At 46.8% G+C, this 13,488-nt stretch overlaps 1 long non-coding RNA gene across 2 annotated transcripts in view; it reads left to right on the plus strand.

Moving 5' to 3' along the window:
- LOC132596828 (uncharacterized) overlaps positions 1-13,488 on the plus strand; it is a 136,691-nt gene that overhangs the window by 83,878 nt on the left and 39,325 nt on the right. For both annotated transcript variants that reach the window (XR_009562884.1, XR_009562883.1), the window contains exon 2: positions 1,108-1,361. This is a non-coding gene — a long non-coding RNA (uncharacterized lncRNA). The remainder of the gene's footprint in view (positions 1-1,107; positions 1,362-13,488) is intronic.

Genomic DNA, 13,488 nt, shown 5'->3' on the forward strand with positions numbered 1-13,488 from the left:
ATGCAATCCCCAGGGGGCCAAGAAATGCAGTTCTACCCAGTGGCTGGAAAGACAGAGAGCTGGCGATATCTGGTGAACAGCAGGGATGACCATCCCACACACTGCTCTTACTATTTCAGAGTCTGCTTAACAATAGTTCATGAACATTCTTCCATGTTAGCCAGCATTCCTTTACAGTATAGGGGCCAGCAAATGCAGACAATGGCCAGTGTTGGCCTCCTGTCTGTTTATCTTCAGCCTGAAAACTAAAAGTGTGCTTGTTACAGATGAATATTTGAAATCAATTTGATGATAAGGGAAACTGTCTTTGAACCCCAATTCAGCAAATGTTATTAGTCCAAAAAGAATTAGATTATTCTCACTCCTTGGCCTGTGTTACAAAAAAAAAAAAAAAAATTCAATAATTAATGCATTTTGGATTTGTCAATAAAAAATTTGTGGAAATTTGTTTTCTCTCATTATTATGAGTACTACGCAATATCTGTGATTTTTACCCTTTGGCCCACAAAGCCTAAAATATTTACCCTCTGGCACTTGACAGAAAATGTTTGCTGAATCTTATTAGAATGGTTTTTCAGAGCTGCGTGGAATTCCATAATGTTCTATATATGGGCCTATTGTAACATTCATGCATTCATATTGTTCAACTGCATTGTTTCTAGATTCTTCCTAGTTAAACAATGCAGCAATATGGATCCTCGTATACATGTCACAAAGATAAGCACTGATTATTTCCTTAGAATAGATTCTTAGAAGTGGAACTGCTGAGTGAAAGGATGGGTACATTTTGCAGGGTTTGACTCAACAGTTGTAAGTAATCTGCCAGAAAGCTGCCATTTCACATTCCCTCATCCAGTGGAAATTTGTGCTTATTTACTTTACTGTCCTTTTTCCAAGACTGTTCGTTTAACTCTATAACATCAGTAGTGATTTGATTGGGGATAAAATGGTTCCTTATTGTCATTTTAATTTGCTTTTTAAAAATTATGGATGAAGCAACACATACTTTTGTATGTTTTTAAGCCATTTGCACCTCTTCTTTTGTAATTGGCTTTTTCAAGTCCTTTATCTAGTGTTCTGTGGAATAATTTTTAATTCTTTTTTCAGCACCCCGCAGTGCCCTGGACAAGTAGCTGAAAAGTTATTTGTAAGGCTGAATTAAACCCAGTGCAGCCATTCTTCACGGGAGCCATCCAGCTACATTCTCAGACTCAAGGCAGATTGAGTCACTTTCCTCCGCTGTGTTAATCTGTACTGTGATTTTAAAAGAGACTCTCCTCTTCAGTCGGTGGATGGACATCTCCTACTTTGCAGGAAGACACAGTCCCATTGGCCTCAGCGGCCAAGGCTTGGGATTCAAGGTATGAACATACAGCTAAGAACGTTCGTACTTACAGATGTGCTGCAGAAAAGTCTTCTGGTTCGGGATTCATGAGAATTTCTTGGCTCCCAACCAGACCCAACTTCTAACAGTGGCAGATGCGTGGTGGAATGTGGGGAGGATTCTGAGAGCACCACGTGGGTATGAGAAGCGTAGGGTTTTTTCCCATGTGTTAGAAATGCAATCAAACCAATGTTTTCAGAAGTGGTGAGCTACAGATGGGGGTTAGGGCCGGTGTCCCCTTGCATTGCTGAAGATCCTGCAGTCCTCTCAGGAGTCAGAGATCATTAGTGGGGTGAAGGAGAAAGCCAAATGTCTAGAGCTAGCCTGGCCCAGCCGTACCCAGACCACCCTGTTAGTGGGAAAGCCAGGATCACTGAAGCATCTCCTTTGCAGGTTCTGATCCTTGGGAGACCCCAGATTCATTTCCTTTGATGCTCATGGTGTTTAAGGCCATGCGTGGGTAGAAGAAGACTTTTTCTAACCTGTATCCTTGACACCACTGATTTCTGGACTTCAGTTTAAAAAATTTCCAGGCAAAACGTCCACCTTTGTTTTGGGTTCTCTCTCCATCGATAGAGTTGTCACCGGCAATGCTGGAACGCTGAGAGAATGGATTCCAAATGAGCCCTTGACACCAATTAGCAGCTTCATTTCAATTTCCTCGGGTTCGGAGATGTGGAAATATAAGGAAAGAAAGCACAGTCTTTGCTTTTAAGGATCTCTCTGTGAGGTGGAGGGAACACGGCTTAACCAATGATGCTAGTACAGCGGGAGAGGAGTCTAGAGCTGTTGTTGTTCTGCGACCATTTGGAGGGAATGGGAGTGGAGGATGGTGGTCGGAGAAGGCTTCTCAGAAAAGGAAAACTTGAGTTGAGTTTTGGGAATTAAAAAAAAAAAAAAGTAATCAGCCAAGGCAGTGGAAGTTGCAGGTAGAGGGAAGAGTGGGTGGGTGAATATAGGCGTTCAGTTACCCAGCAATCAGCTAACCCAAATATTTCTCAAATTAGGACATACCAGACATTGCTTTGCATGCTATGTTACAATAATATTCTCTAAGTGAGTCTCAGTTGAAAGTTTTGGTGTTACTCGACTTCACTCTCTCCACCTTACCCCTTACAAATTTCCAGGCTGGTGGGAATGGAACTGTCAGAAAGGGGCTTAGTAGATGAAAAAAAAAAAAAATCACTCCATTCCTTGTTTTCCTGGAAAGTTCCCCAGGAATACGCTGCCAAGTCCAGGAAGATACACATGTATGCAAAATATTTGCTGACCTCCATCCTCAATGCACCAGAGGCTTCTGTTAATAACACTCATCCCAGATCACAGTTCAGTGCAATTCAGCCCTGACCCCCATGCAAGAGAGTTGACCACTGACCTCATTACAATTTAGATTTTCGGGAAGGGGCTTGAAAACAGAATGAGATAATGCCCTGGGACAGTTGGGAGCCACAGCCCTGCACTGAGGGATGAAAGTTGGGTAGTTCTAGAAAGACGTTCAAATGATTAGAAGGATAAAAAAGGCTCATCTTTGCAGAGCTCTTCACAGTTTAAAAACCAATCCCTTCACCCTGATAGAGACCAGCTTCACGTTTATCTCCAATATGCAATGTAGAAACTGAGGCCTGGGGGAGACTGAATGATTAGTTACTAAAGGGCCAGGACCTGAACCTAGGCCTCTGGTTCTGGGTCTGATGTTTCCTGCCTTTTATTAACCTTATTGAAATCTCCAGAGACAACATGTTTTCTGTAAACTTTGCTGGGACAGCGACTCTTCCATCTCTCAAGAACCTTCATCTCACTTTGCGGTAAAATGCCTTCTGAGCCAATAGTGTCTTAAAATTTGTTACTTATTTCTTGATCCTTCTCTTCTAAATCCAATTTGGTTTTGCAATTCTGAGGCTCACCTAGGTTTTTAGAGCTTGTTCTCTGAATGTCGAGGAATTTCCTCACGGTAACTTTGGGACAAGGCAGGAGGAAGTTCTTACTTGTATTGAGGGCAAAAAATCTGTATTTTGGGGGTTCACTTTGTGTTTCCCTAGTGCAAGATCTCAAGCACAGCAAACACCAAGAAATAGGTCTTCAGAGTGGATAGGGAGATGGGGAGAGAAGTAGGGGGAGCTGGTATAAAAGCCACACTGTGCTTGGAAGGATAAGCACTTAGGAAGCAGGAAATGGCAAGCACAGGGATGAGAGAGAGAGAGAGAGAGAGAGCGTCTTTATTCACGATGGCCCTCCCAGGGCCCAGCCCCGAGCCTGGCTCAGTACTCACCAAGGCGAAAGCCCCTTAGGGAGAAGCGAGTCTGAAAGCAGGAAGGCTCAGTCATGGACGCGCCCGGTAGTCCTAAAGTGCAAGTGGGTTGTAAAAACTAGAGCGACGACCAGGCAGATTCCACCACAATGACCTCCTCCACCGCCATCTTCACCACCTCTCCCATGCTCCCCTGCGCTACCAATGCATTACCACCATCACCATTGATGGGGCCCTTGTGACGTGCCTAGCACCACGCTAAAGGCTTTATGTGGGTTTAATCCTCACAACACTCCTCCACAGTAGGAATCATTGGTCCCGTTTTCAGTGGAGGGGACTGAGGCTCAGGGCAGTGAAGTCATTTGCACAAGATCACACCCTAGAAAGCCGTAGAGTCAGGATTTCACCCCAGGCTCTGTGTGCTTCTGATGGGCAAGGTGGAGTGGTCCGGAATGCTGCCCCACTGGGCACGAGGCGTGTGCTGGGGGCTGGTTTTATGCACAACTGGATCTGAGAGGCTTCTGTGGGCTGTGACGAGGCCTATCAATCTGTTCTTCCTTCCTTTTTTTAGTTTCCTTTCACACATTCTGGATCCTATGGTCTTTCAGGTCAGAGCATATAAAAATGCTTTATGTCCCTTCTTTTCTAAGCTTTGCATGTTACTGTTTGCACACTGTTCTGGAAACAGACGGAGGCTGATAGAAATCCCAGATGATAACTCAGACATGAAAGCTCTGTGAAAACACCCACGTAGCATAAATACCTCTGAGCATATGAGAGACAGAGAGGAGAAATACAGAGACAGAAACAGCGAGAGAGAAAGACAGAGAGAGAGAGAAAGAAAGAGAGAGGCTCAGAGACAGAGAGAGAAACAGAGACACAGAGAGAGACAGAGAGAAACTCAGAGAGAGTGATATATATATAGAGAGAGACACACAGAAAGACAGAGGGACAGAGACACAGAGAAAGACAGACTGAGAGAAAGAAGGAGACACAGAGACAGAGAGACACAAAGAGAGACAGAGAGACACAAAGAGAGACAGAGAGAGACAGAGAGAGAATGCCTCATGACACCATTCACTGTTCATGCTTTTGGGCCTAGTTGTGCCGGGACCACCCCTGGGCCTTCGGGTCACCTGAGCCAATGACTTCTGAATAGTTTCTGTTCCTTGCAGTGGAAAGAATATGATGAACAAATGTAAAGCACTTAGCTGGGTGTTGGGCCCCGAGTAAGGGCTTGAAGGATAGCTATTCTCTTCATGAACAAGAGCATCTCTTTGCCAGTCGTGACTCTGCCCAATGTCCCTGCAGTTCCCCAGCCTGTTTCACACTCAGGAGCGAGGGGGGCAGGTGCTGCCAGCCTCTCCCTCCCGCTGGGCCTTCTCCGTGCCTGGATGGGATGTGTCTCCTTCCCGAAGAGTCCCCGGCTGGAGGTCAGAGTCAGGTGCGAACACAATACGTTGAAGTTTGTTGCCAGGCACACAATGTGAATTCAGGGACATTACGGCGTGGGTGGAAAGCACCCTGGAAACCGCTATTTTAAAAGTAAAGCCCCCCTGCATTTAAAGGGAGATTCAGAGCACGGTGTTCCAGCGAAATGGGAGCTTGATTAGGGTTCTGACCCGTGATCAATCATCTGGAAAAAGGCTTTACGGGGGCATATTTGGCCTGAGAGGGAGGAGTTGAGCTGCCTTCCATTCTGGAGGCATAGAATCTATTGAGGTTGCTGTGTGGAGACCTCGCTGTGGACTCTGCAGCGGAGGAGGAATTGGAGGCAGAGACGCGTTGTCTGTGGTCCTCACCCTGCCTTTTCTTTCAGGACACTTCCCTCCTGTTTTTTTTTTTTTTTTTTTTTTTTTTGCGGTACACGGGCCTCTCACTGTTGTGGCCTCTCCCGTTGCGGAGCACAGGCTCCGGACGCGCAGGCTCAGCGGCCATGGCTCACTGGCCCAGCCGCTCCGCAACATGTGGGATCTTGACTGTTAATTCTATTGTTTTTATTTGGGGTTATTTTCCAGAGGTGGAGACAATCACCAGCAACTGGTGGATATACTGCAAGTGGCTCTTTTATATGATCTTGACCTCTGTGACCTTGGCCAAGTTCTCTGGAGCCTGAATACCTTTATCAATAAAATTGGGAAATAGTAATATCATTTCCTCCTGCTTATGACCATCTACTATCAGAGCTCAAAGTCAGGCTGCAAAGCTGGGTTACAAACAGGATGTCACCGACTAGTGAACAAGCTGTAGGAAAGGATCCAATCCTCTACAGGGCTGTTCTCAGTGTGGGGACATCATAAGCTTTTTTTTTTTTTTGACTATTTTATTTTTTTTATACAGCAGGTACTTATTAGTTATCTATTTTATACATATTAATATATATATATCAATCCCAATCTCCTAATTCATCCCCCTCCCCCTTCCCCCCCTTGGTGTCCATATGTTTGTTCTCTACATCTGTGTCTCTAATTCTGGGGGGCGTCATAAGCTTTTAAACATTTATTTTACTTCGTTTGTACTTTGCAGATTTTCCATAATAGCAACCTAAATTTCCCATAAAATGTTACCTTTATAATTGGGAAGATTTAATGAAAATTCAAATTTGGGTCTGCAGTCTACTTCCCAGTCTCCTTCTGCTGCCCACCAGCCTCCTTCCCAGGCAACCTTCCCCGACCCCTCCAAGCCTGGCTAGTTCTGCCTCGGGCTCACTTGAGGGAGGCCCTGCTGGGGTGGACAGACAGCATCTAGAGAGGATCCAGAGGGTCCTGCTGCCTGGGGCACTGCCTTGCTGGAGCACCTGGGCTGGGCAGTGTCTATCGGTTTGGGGTGGGGGTAGAAGACAGCGTGTGATGACAGAGGCTACCCTCTGCTCAGCTCCAATCCTGCACCACAATCTTTGTGAGCAGCGTCTTGTCCAATCTTACCATCAGTCCCAAGAGGAGTATGTTGCCGCCAGCCCTCTTGATCTTGCAGATGAGGATGCTGAGGCTCAGAGGGGTTAAGCAGCTTCCCTAAGTCACACAGCCCATGAGGAACTGAGCTGGGATTTGAACCTGAAAGACTTAAACTCAAAAAGTGGGGTTCTTTCCACCAACAGGAGCCCCTCAGGGAGTACTGGGGGGAGATGCTTAGTGAAATGCACTGGGTGGGGAAGGGGGAAAGGAGGGAATGTTTAAGGTGGGGATACTTATGCAACCCCACCTTGATCATGTGTCAGCAACAAAATATGGCCCCTCCTGGCTACACAGAGGACGTTAGTCTAGTTTTCCTGCAAACAGGAGCAGGTAGGGGCTTTGTGGATCCTGGTGACTCTGAGCCTTTCAAATCCCAAAGTACAAAGTACCCAGTCTGGGTAGAAATTTGACTTCTATCTGCAAATTGATTTATCTCTATCTCTTGTGAAAAAGAGGACTTTATTATTCAACACACAAGGTGACAATGTGATTTTGTTAAGAAACAGAAGTCCGGGTCACGAGAGGTTGATGTGGAATGATGTGGGGCCTCCTTTCTGGGGCAGCTCCCCAAGGACAGGGCTCCACACTGAGAGGGGAAGGTCACGTGGGAGCATGATGAATGGGGTCCCTGGTGCTTTTTTTTCCCGTGGTGGTCTGGGCCCTGTGGGGTGGGGTGGGAAGGCTGTGGCACTGTAGTGTGCCCCCGAGGTGCTGTGCCTTTCCGCAGACTCTGCCACCACATCCTGACCGGATCCTCGCTGGGGTGGCTGTGTATCCCCACCATCCACATGCAGCCTCCCCTCCTTCCAGAGGAGGGAAGTTACAGGCAGCTGAGAAAGGATGTGCAGGATTCGAACCCACAGCTCTTGGGGTCCAGATCACTTGCTGGTTCTGCACTAACTTGTTCCCCCAGGCAGAGCGGGAGCCCCCAGACAGGGGAGGTAGTCTTTTTGAACTAACAGTAGTGAAGGGGGAGGAGAGAACAGCCCCGCAAGCACAAAGTTTCCTTTGACTGCACTGCTAGGACAGGACGCGGTCCTCTCTCCCCACCAGGACAGGTCACCGCAGGCGTCTGCCTTTGATTGGAAAGGGCTGCGGCCCAGCAAAGACAGGACTCATACCTGTGGTCTGGGGCCTCTCTCACACCCCCAGAAATGCCATTTGCAGATGGGGAAGATGGGGAAAATGTGAGAAGACAGGAAGAAGAAAAATCAACAGATGTAGGGCAGGCATCCTGGGAGGTCAGGTCACAGCCCGGGAGAGAAAATAGGCCTCAGCCATGGGTCAGGGCATAAACACAGAGGCCCCAGGGCCTGATGTGCTGGAGGGAACCACGCTGGGCTGGCTCGGGGAGAAGAGGTTTGCCATGTGTGTGGTGACTTCAGAGGGAGCCCAGGCTTCTGAACTGAGAGGAAAGAAGAGTACCTTTCAGGAGGCCGGGCCGCAGCCTGCATCTGCCCGCAGAGGCTCCCGTCAGGCCGTTTCTGGCTCAGCCACACCCCTCCCACAGGCCAACCCAGGCCTCAGTGTGGGGCAGGGGAGACCTGTGTCCCTGTCAGAGAGGAACATTCTGGCCAGGAGGAACCCAAGGAGGAGACTCACAGGTCCTGGCATACGCAGGGGAGTGAGGGCCTCAGACCGTCTCTTTTTTTTTTTTCTTGTACGCGGGCCTCTCACTGTTGCGTCCTCTCCCGTTGCAGAGCACAGGCTCCGGACGCGCAGGCTCAGCGGCCACGGCTCACGGGCCCAGCCGCTCCGCGGCATGTGGGATCTTCCCGGACCGGGGCACGAACCCACGTCCCCTGCATCATCAGGCGGACTCTCAACCACTGCGCCACCAGGGAAGCCCAGACCATCTCTTTCCTTTCTGCCTTTTATAGGTAAAAACAATACTGTTGACCTGCTGAGGCTATGAGTGCTTGTTCTGGGTGTGGAGATGGCTCCTAGTGGCTTCTTCCACTTCCAGTCTGGGGACTGGCTTACTGTGCACTGGGCAGTGCAGGCCTGCTGTGTTCCAGGGCAGCACTGTGTGCTATGGGGGAATGGGAGCCCCGACTGGGGGCAGGCACTTGGCTGGGTCGGCTTACTTAGCCCTCAGGTGACTCTTTCCTCAGCAGGAGTGAACTGTGCTTTCCAGGTAAAAACACTGTGAAGAGTTGTTTGCTGAAATGTTCTGTGCTGGGTCACAGAATGACCCTGTGACACTGTGACTGGAGAGACCCTGCCCGGCTCCCACCCTGAGACTTGGTGTTACAGCCCAGGGGAAAAGACACACTTGAGACCCTCCTGTGCTAGCTTGTAAAACCAAGTGGAGGCACCAACAATGCCATTCTGTCCCCATGCCATGCAGATAAGAGAGGACATGGTGTCAGGAGGCTTGAGCGGCAACCCCAACCCTGCCTATTATTCCCTGGGTGAAGCTGTAAATTTTATATCGGGAGGTGGGGGCCAGGGAGGGGAAGATGGTGACGATTATGATGATAAGAGCAACAGTAATAATAATGCTTATTCTCCTTACTGCCTGGGTTTACTGTACAGCCAGAAGAGGTAACAAATGTGATTCTTTTCTGTGGACTACAGGTCATGATTCACATATGTTATGGGCTGAATTGTGTCCTGTCCAAATTTCTGTGTTGAAGTCCTAACTCCCAGCACCTCAGAATGTGTCTGTAGTTAGAGATAAGTTCTTTAAAAAGGTAATTAAGGTAAAATGAGGTCATTAGGGTGGGCCCTCATCCAATATGACTGGTGTCCTTATAAGAAGAGGAGATGAGGACACAGACATGCACAGACAGAAGAAAGACCATGTGAAGACACAACTATAAGCCAAGGAGAGAGGCCTCAGAAGAAACCAACCCTGCTGATGTCTTGACCTTGGATTTCCAGCCTCCAGAACTGTGAGAAAATAACTTTCTGTTGTTTAAGCTGCTCAGTCTGTGGTATTAGTTACAGCAGCCCTAATACAATGTGTTAGTCATGACTGTCACTAGGGCTCCACAGATAGACAGAGATGAAGAATGACACGTTGGGGCCTGGGGGCGTGGCTATGACAGGCTCCAGAGAAGGGTGGGAAATGAGAGGAAGGTGAAAAACTGTCAGCTGGGGGCAGTCAGGATAGGCTTCATGCAGGAGACAGATTCAACTTTGGTTTTCTAATCTCTAAAATGGGGATGATAGTAGTTCCTCTCTCAGAGCCATAGGGAAGATAAAATGAGGGAATGCATGTAAAGTGGGGTATGGTACCGAGGACAGAAGATGCATTTGGTGAATTTTACTCTAATTTTTACTACGAACATTATTCAAGGATGCTGAGATCTAGGAATGGAAAATGAAGTAGCGTGGGAAAAGCAAAAATTAGGGGGTGGACAGTTAGAAGCCCAGTTGGCCTGGGGAGGGCAGACCTCATATGGTGGCATGGAGAGTGGAGGGAAAGGACGGGGTTGTTATGTATACCGGGAGGGTGGTGGTGACATATATATGGTGACATATATCCTGTCATCTGAGCAGAACTCCCAAAATCAGTCTTAAATGCTCCTATCTGATCCAATTCCCTGGTGATAAAATCACCCATTAAAAACTGTAAGATCTTGGGACTTCCCTGGTGGTCCAGTGGTTAAGATGCCGTGCTTCCACTGAAGGGGACGTGGGTTTGATCCCTAGTTGGGGAACTAAGATCCCACATGCTGCATGGCCTGGCAAAAACAAATAAACAAACAAAACAACAAAAAAACAAACCAAACAAAAAACAATTATCCACAAAACGAAACAAAACAACTGCAAGATCTCAAAAAAGCAGAGAAAGAGTAAAGCCAGGCCCCTCAATTAGCAAAGGGTTGTGTAGGGGTGGACCTGCAACGTCTCCCTAGATCCTCTGCTGTGGGAGAAAACCCTTATTTGGGACTCATCAGCCATTTTATATGAAGGTCAGTGGGCCAGGCTCATTGGAGCCTCTGTTTTTCACTTGTCACTTGGTTGGTCTAATACCAATTCACTCCTTCCTCCCTCCCTCCCTCCTTCCTTCCCCTCTTCCTTTTTTCCTTCCTTCCTTCATCTCATAGGTATTTATCAGTGCCTTTTGTGTGCCTAGCCTTTCAGCTGTGCGCTGGATACTGGGCAGACAGCTGTGTACAAGGTGGACACGGCTCCTCACTTCCTGTGGCATGTATCTTACTTCAGTCTGTCTAGGTCCTCTGGCTGGGCTAATTCCTGCAGAGTGGGAAGAGGAGTAGAAAGTCTGTCTCACTAGCACTGCATCCCAGGCCCCAGTGCTGAGTTGCTGAATGTGCGTTCAGTAAGAAAGTGAGGTTTGCTGTGGACATCAGTGAGGGAGCTGTAAGAAGAGGCTGTGAAAAACACAAAGGCAGGTCTGGGATGGTTGCCATCAATAACACCTGGGCTTTTAATCCTACTCCAATCTTAATGACTGCTGTAACGGAAAGTTCTATGATGCATGCTAATAATAGTTAGTGTCTAATGGAAGGAGTGTAGCTTATTTTGGTAAGATCTCTTGCCAGAAGTTGCAGAAGACTGATATCTTGCAGTATGGAACAGCTGTGAAGCTCATCTTGGGCCTTGATCAGGGTCGGCAGATACACATCAAGCAGACCCTTATTCTTATTCCTGCACCTGTGGCAGGCAGTACTAATCAACGTGCTGATCTTGTGATCACTCTCAGGAAAGCCACTACCCACTGAAATTAGCACAGGCATCAAACCTATTTATTATCTCACCTGGGCCCTAGGGGCTTGTGTTAGTCCATTTGGGCTGCTACAACAAAATACCACAGACTGGGTAGCTTATAAACAACAGAAATTTATTTCTTACTGTTCTGGAGGCTGAGAAATTCACCAGGGACTTCCTGGTGAAGTCCCTCTTCCTGGTTCATAGATGGTACCTTCTCTCTGTGTCCTCATATGGTGGAAGAAGCTAGGGAGCTCTGTGGGGTCTTTTTTTATAAGATCACTAATCCCATTCATAAGGGCTTCCCCACCTCATGAATTAAGCACCTCCCAAAGGTACCACCTCCTAATACCATCACCTTTGGGAGTTAGGGTTTCAACATATCAGTTTTGGGGGGACACAAACATTGAAATCATAGCAGGGCTTTTATGTTGACCTAGACCCAAGGTCCCAAGGTCTCATTTCCCAACTGGTGGTCCTTGAGCCAAGTTTATCAGTACCATTAGAACCCTGACAGCTTGTTTAACATGTAGATCCCTAGGCTCCACCCCAAAGCTATGGAATTAAAATATTTGGGGTTGGTGCCTCATTTCAAAGAAGCTGCTCAGGTGATTCTTCTACAGATATTGCTGATCAGTGTTCTAGGGACCGAGACTCATACTAGTTTTTTTCTTTCTTTTTCTTTCTTTTTTTAATTTGATTGTGCTGGGTCTTAGTTGCGGCAGGGGGGCTACTTAGTTGCGGCTCGCAGCTTCCTTAGTTGCGGCAGGCAGGGTCCTTTGTTGTGGCAGGCTGTCTCCTTAGTTGTGACATGTGAACTCTTGGAATCCACAGTGTGGAGCCCTGAGGCCTGGCTCCCTCACATGAAGCAGCAGGAGAGGACAGTCATCAGAGCCTGGGCTCTGGAATCAGATGAGCCTCGATTTCATCATGGCTTCACGACTTACTGCATCGAACAACCAAGGGAAAATGGTTTCCCTCTTCAAGACTGCAATTTTGACAAGGAGGTATCACCTCACACCAGTCAGAATGGCCATCATCAAAAAATCTACAAACAATAAAATCTGGGGAGGGTGTGGAGAAAAGGGAACCCTCTTGCACTGTGGGTGGGAATGTAAATGGATACAGTCACTATGGAGAACAGTATGGAGGTTCCTTAAAAAACTAAAAATAGAACTACAATATGACCCAGCAACCCCACTACTGGGCCTGTACCCTGAGAAAACCATAATGCAAAAAGAGTCATGTACCACAATGTTCATTGCAGCTCTATTTACAATAGCCAGGACATGGAAGCAACCTAAGTGTCCACTGACAGATGAATGGATAAAGAATATGTGGCACATATATACAATGGAATATTACTCAGCCATAAAAAGAAACGAAATTGAGTTATTGGTAGTGAGGTGGATGGACCTAGAGTCTGTCGTACAGAGTAAAGTAAGTCTGAAAGAGAAAAACAAATACTGTATGCTAACACATATATATATGGAATCTAAAAAAGAAAAAGAAGGTTCTGAAGAACCTAAGGGCAGGACAGGAATAAAGACACAGACGTAGAGTGGACTTGAGGACACGGGGAGAGGAAAGGGTAAGCTGGGACGAAGTGAGAGAGCGGCATGGACATATATACACTACCAAATGTAAAATAGATAGCTAGTGGGAAGCAGCCACATAGCACAGGGAGATCAGCTCGGTGCTTTGTGACCACCTAGAGGGGTGGGAGGGAGACGCCAGAGGGAGGAGATATGGTGATATATGTATATGTATAGCTGATTCACTTTGTTATAAAGCAGAAACTAACACACCATTGTAAAGCAATTATTCTCCAATAAAGATATTAAAAAAAAACCCTGCAATTTTGCAAGGGTAAAATTGTAAAAGTTGCAGTAGTAATGATAACTCATCCTAAGAATGTGCTGTAAAGCAATGCATATAAAACATTGAATGCAGGGCTGGACATATTAAAAATGCTCAATAAATGTTGCTGATGAAGAAGATGATGACATGGTCGCCTACTCATAAATATCTGCTCTGGTTGTCTAGTCTGGTTGTATATACATACATACAGGACTGCATGTATATGAAAAGCTGCAATCCATACACATATGTGTATATACACACATGTATATGACACACATACATATGTATGCACACATATATGTGTGTTTTAGCTTTTCATGCACATGCAGTCATGTCCTGGAGTTGGCTTATGTGCATCT

This window comes from Globicephala melas, chromosome 2 (assembly GCF_963455315.2).
Source record: "Globicephala melas chromosome 2, mGloMel1.2, whole genome shotgun sequence".
NCBI lineage: Eukaryota > Metazoa > Chordata > Mammalia > Artiodactyla > Delphinidae > Globicephala > Globicephala melas.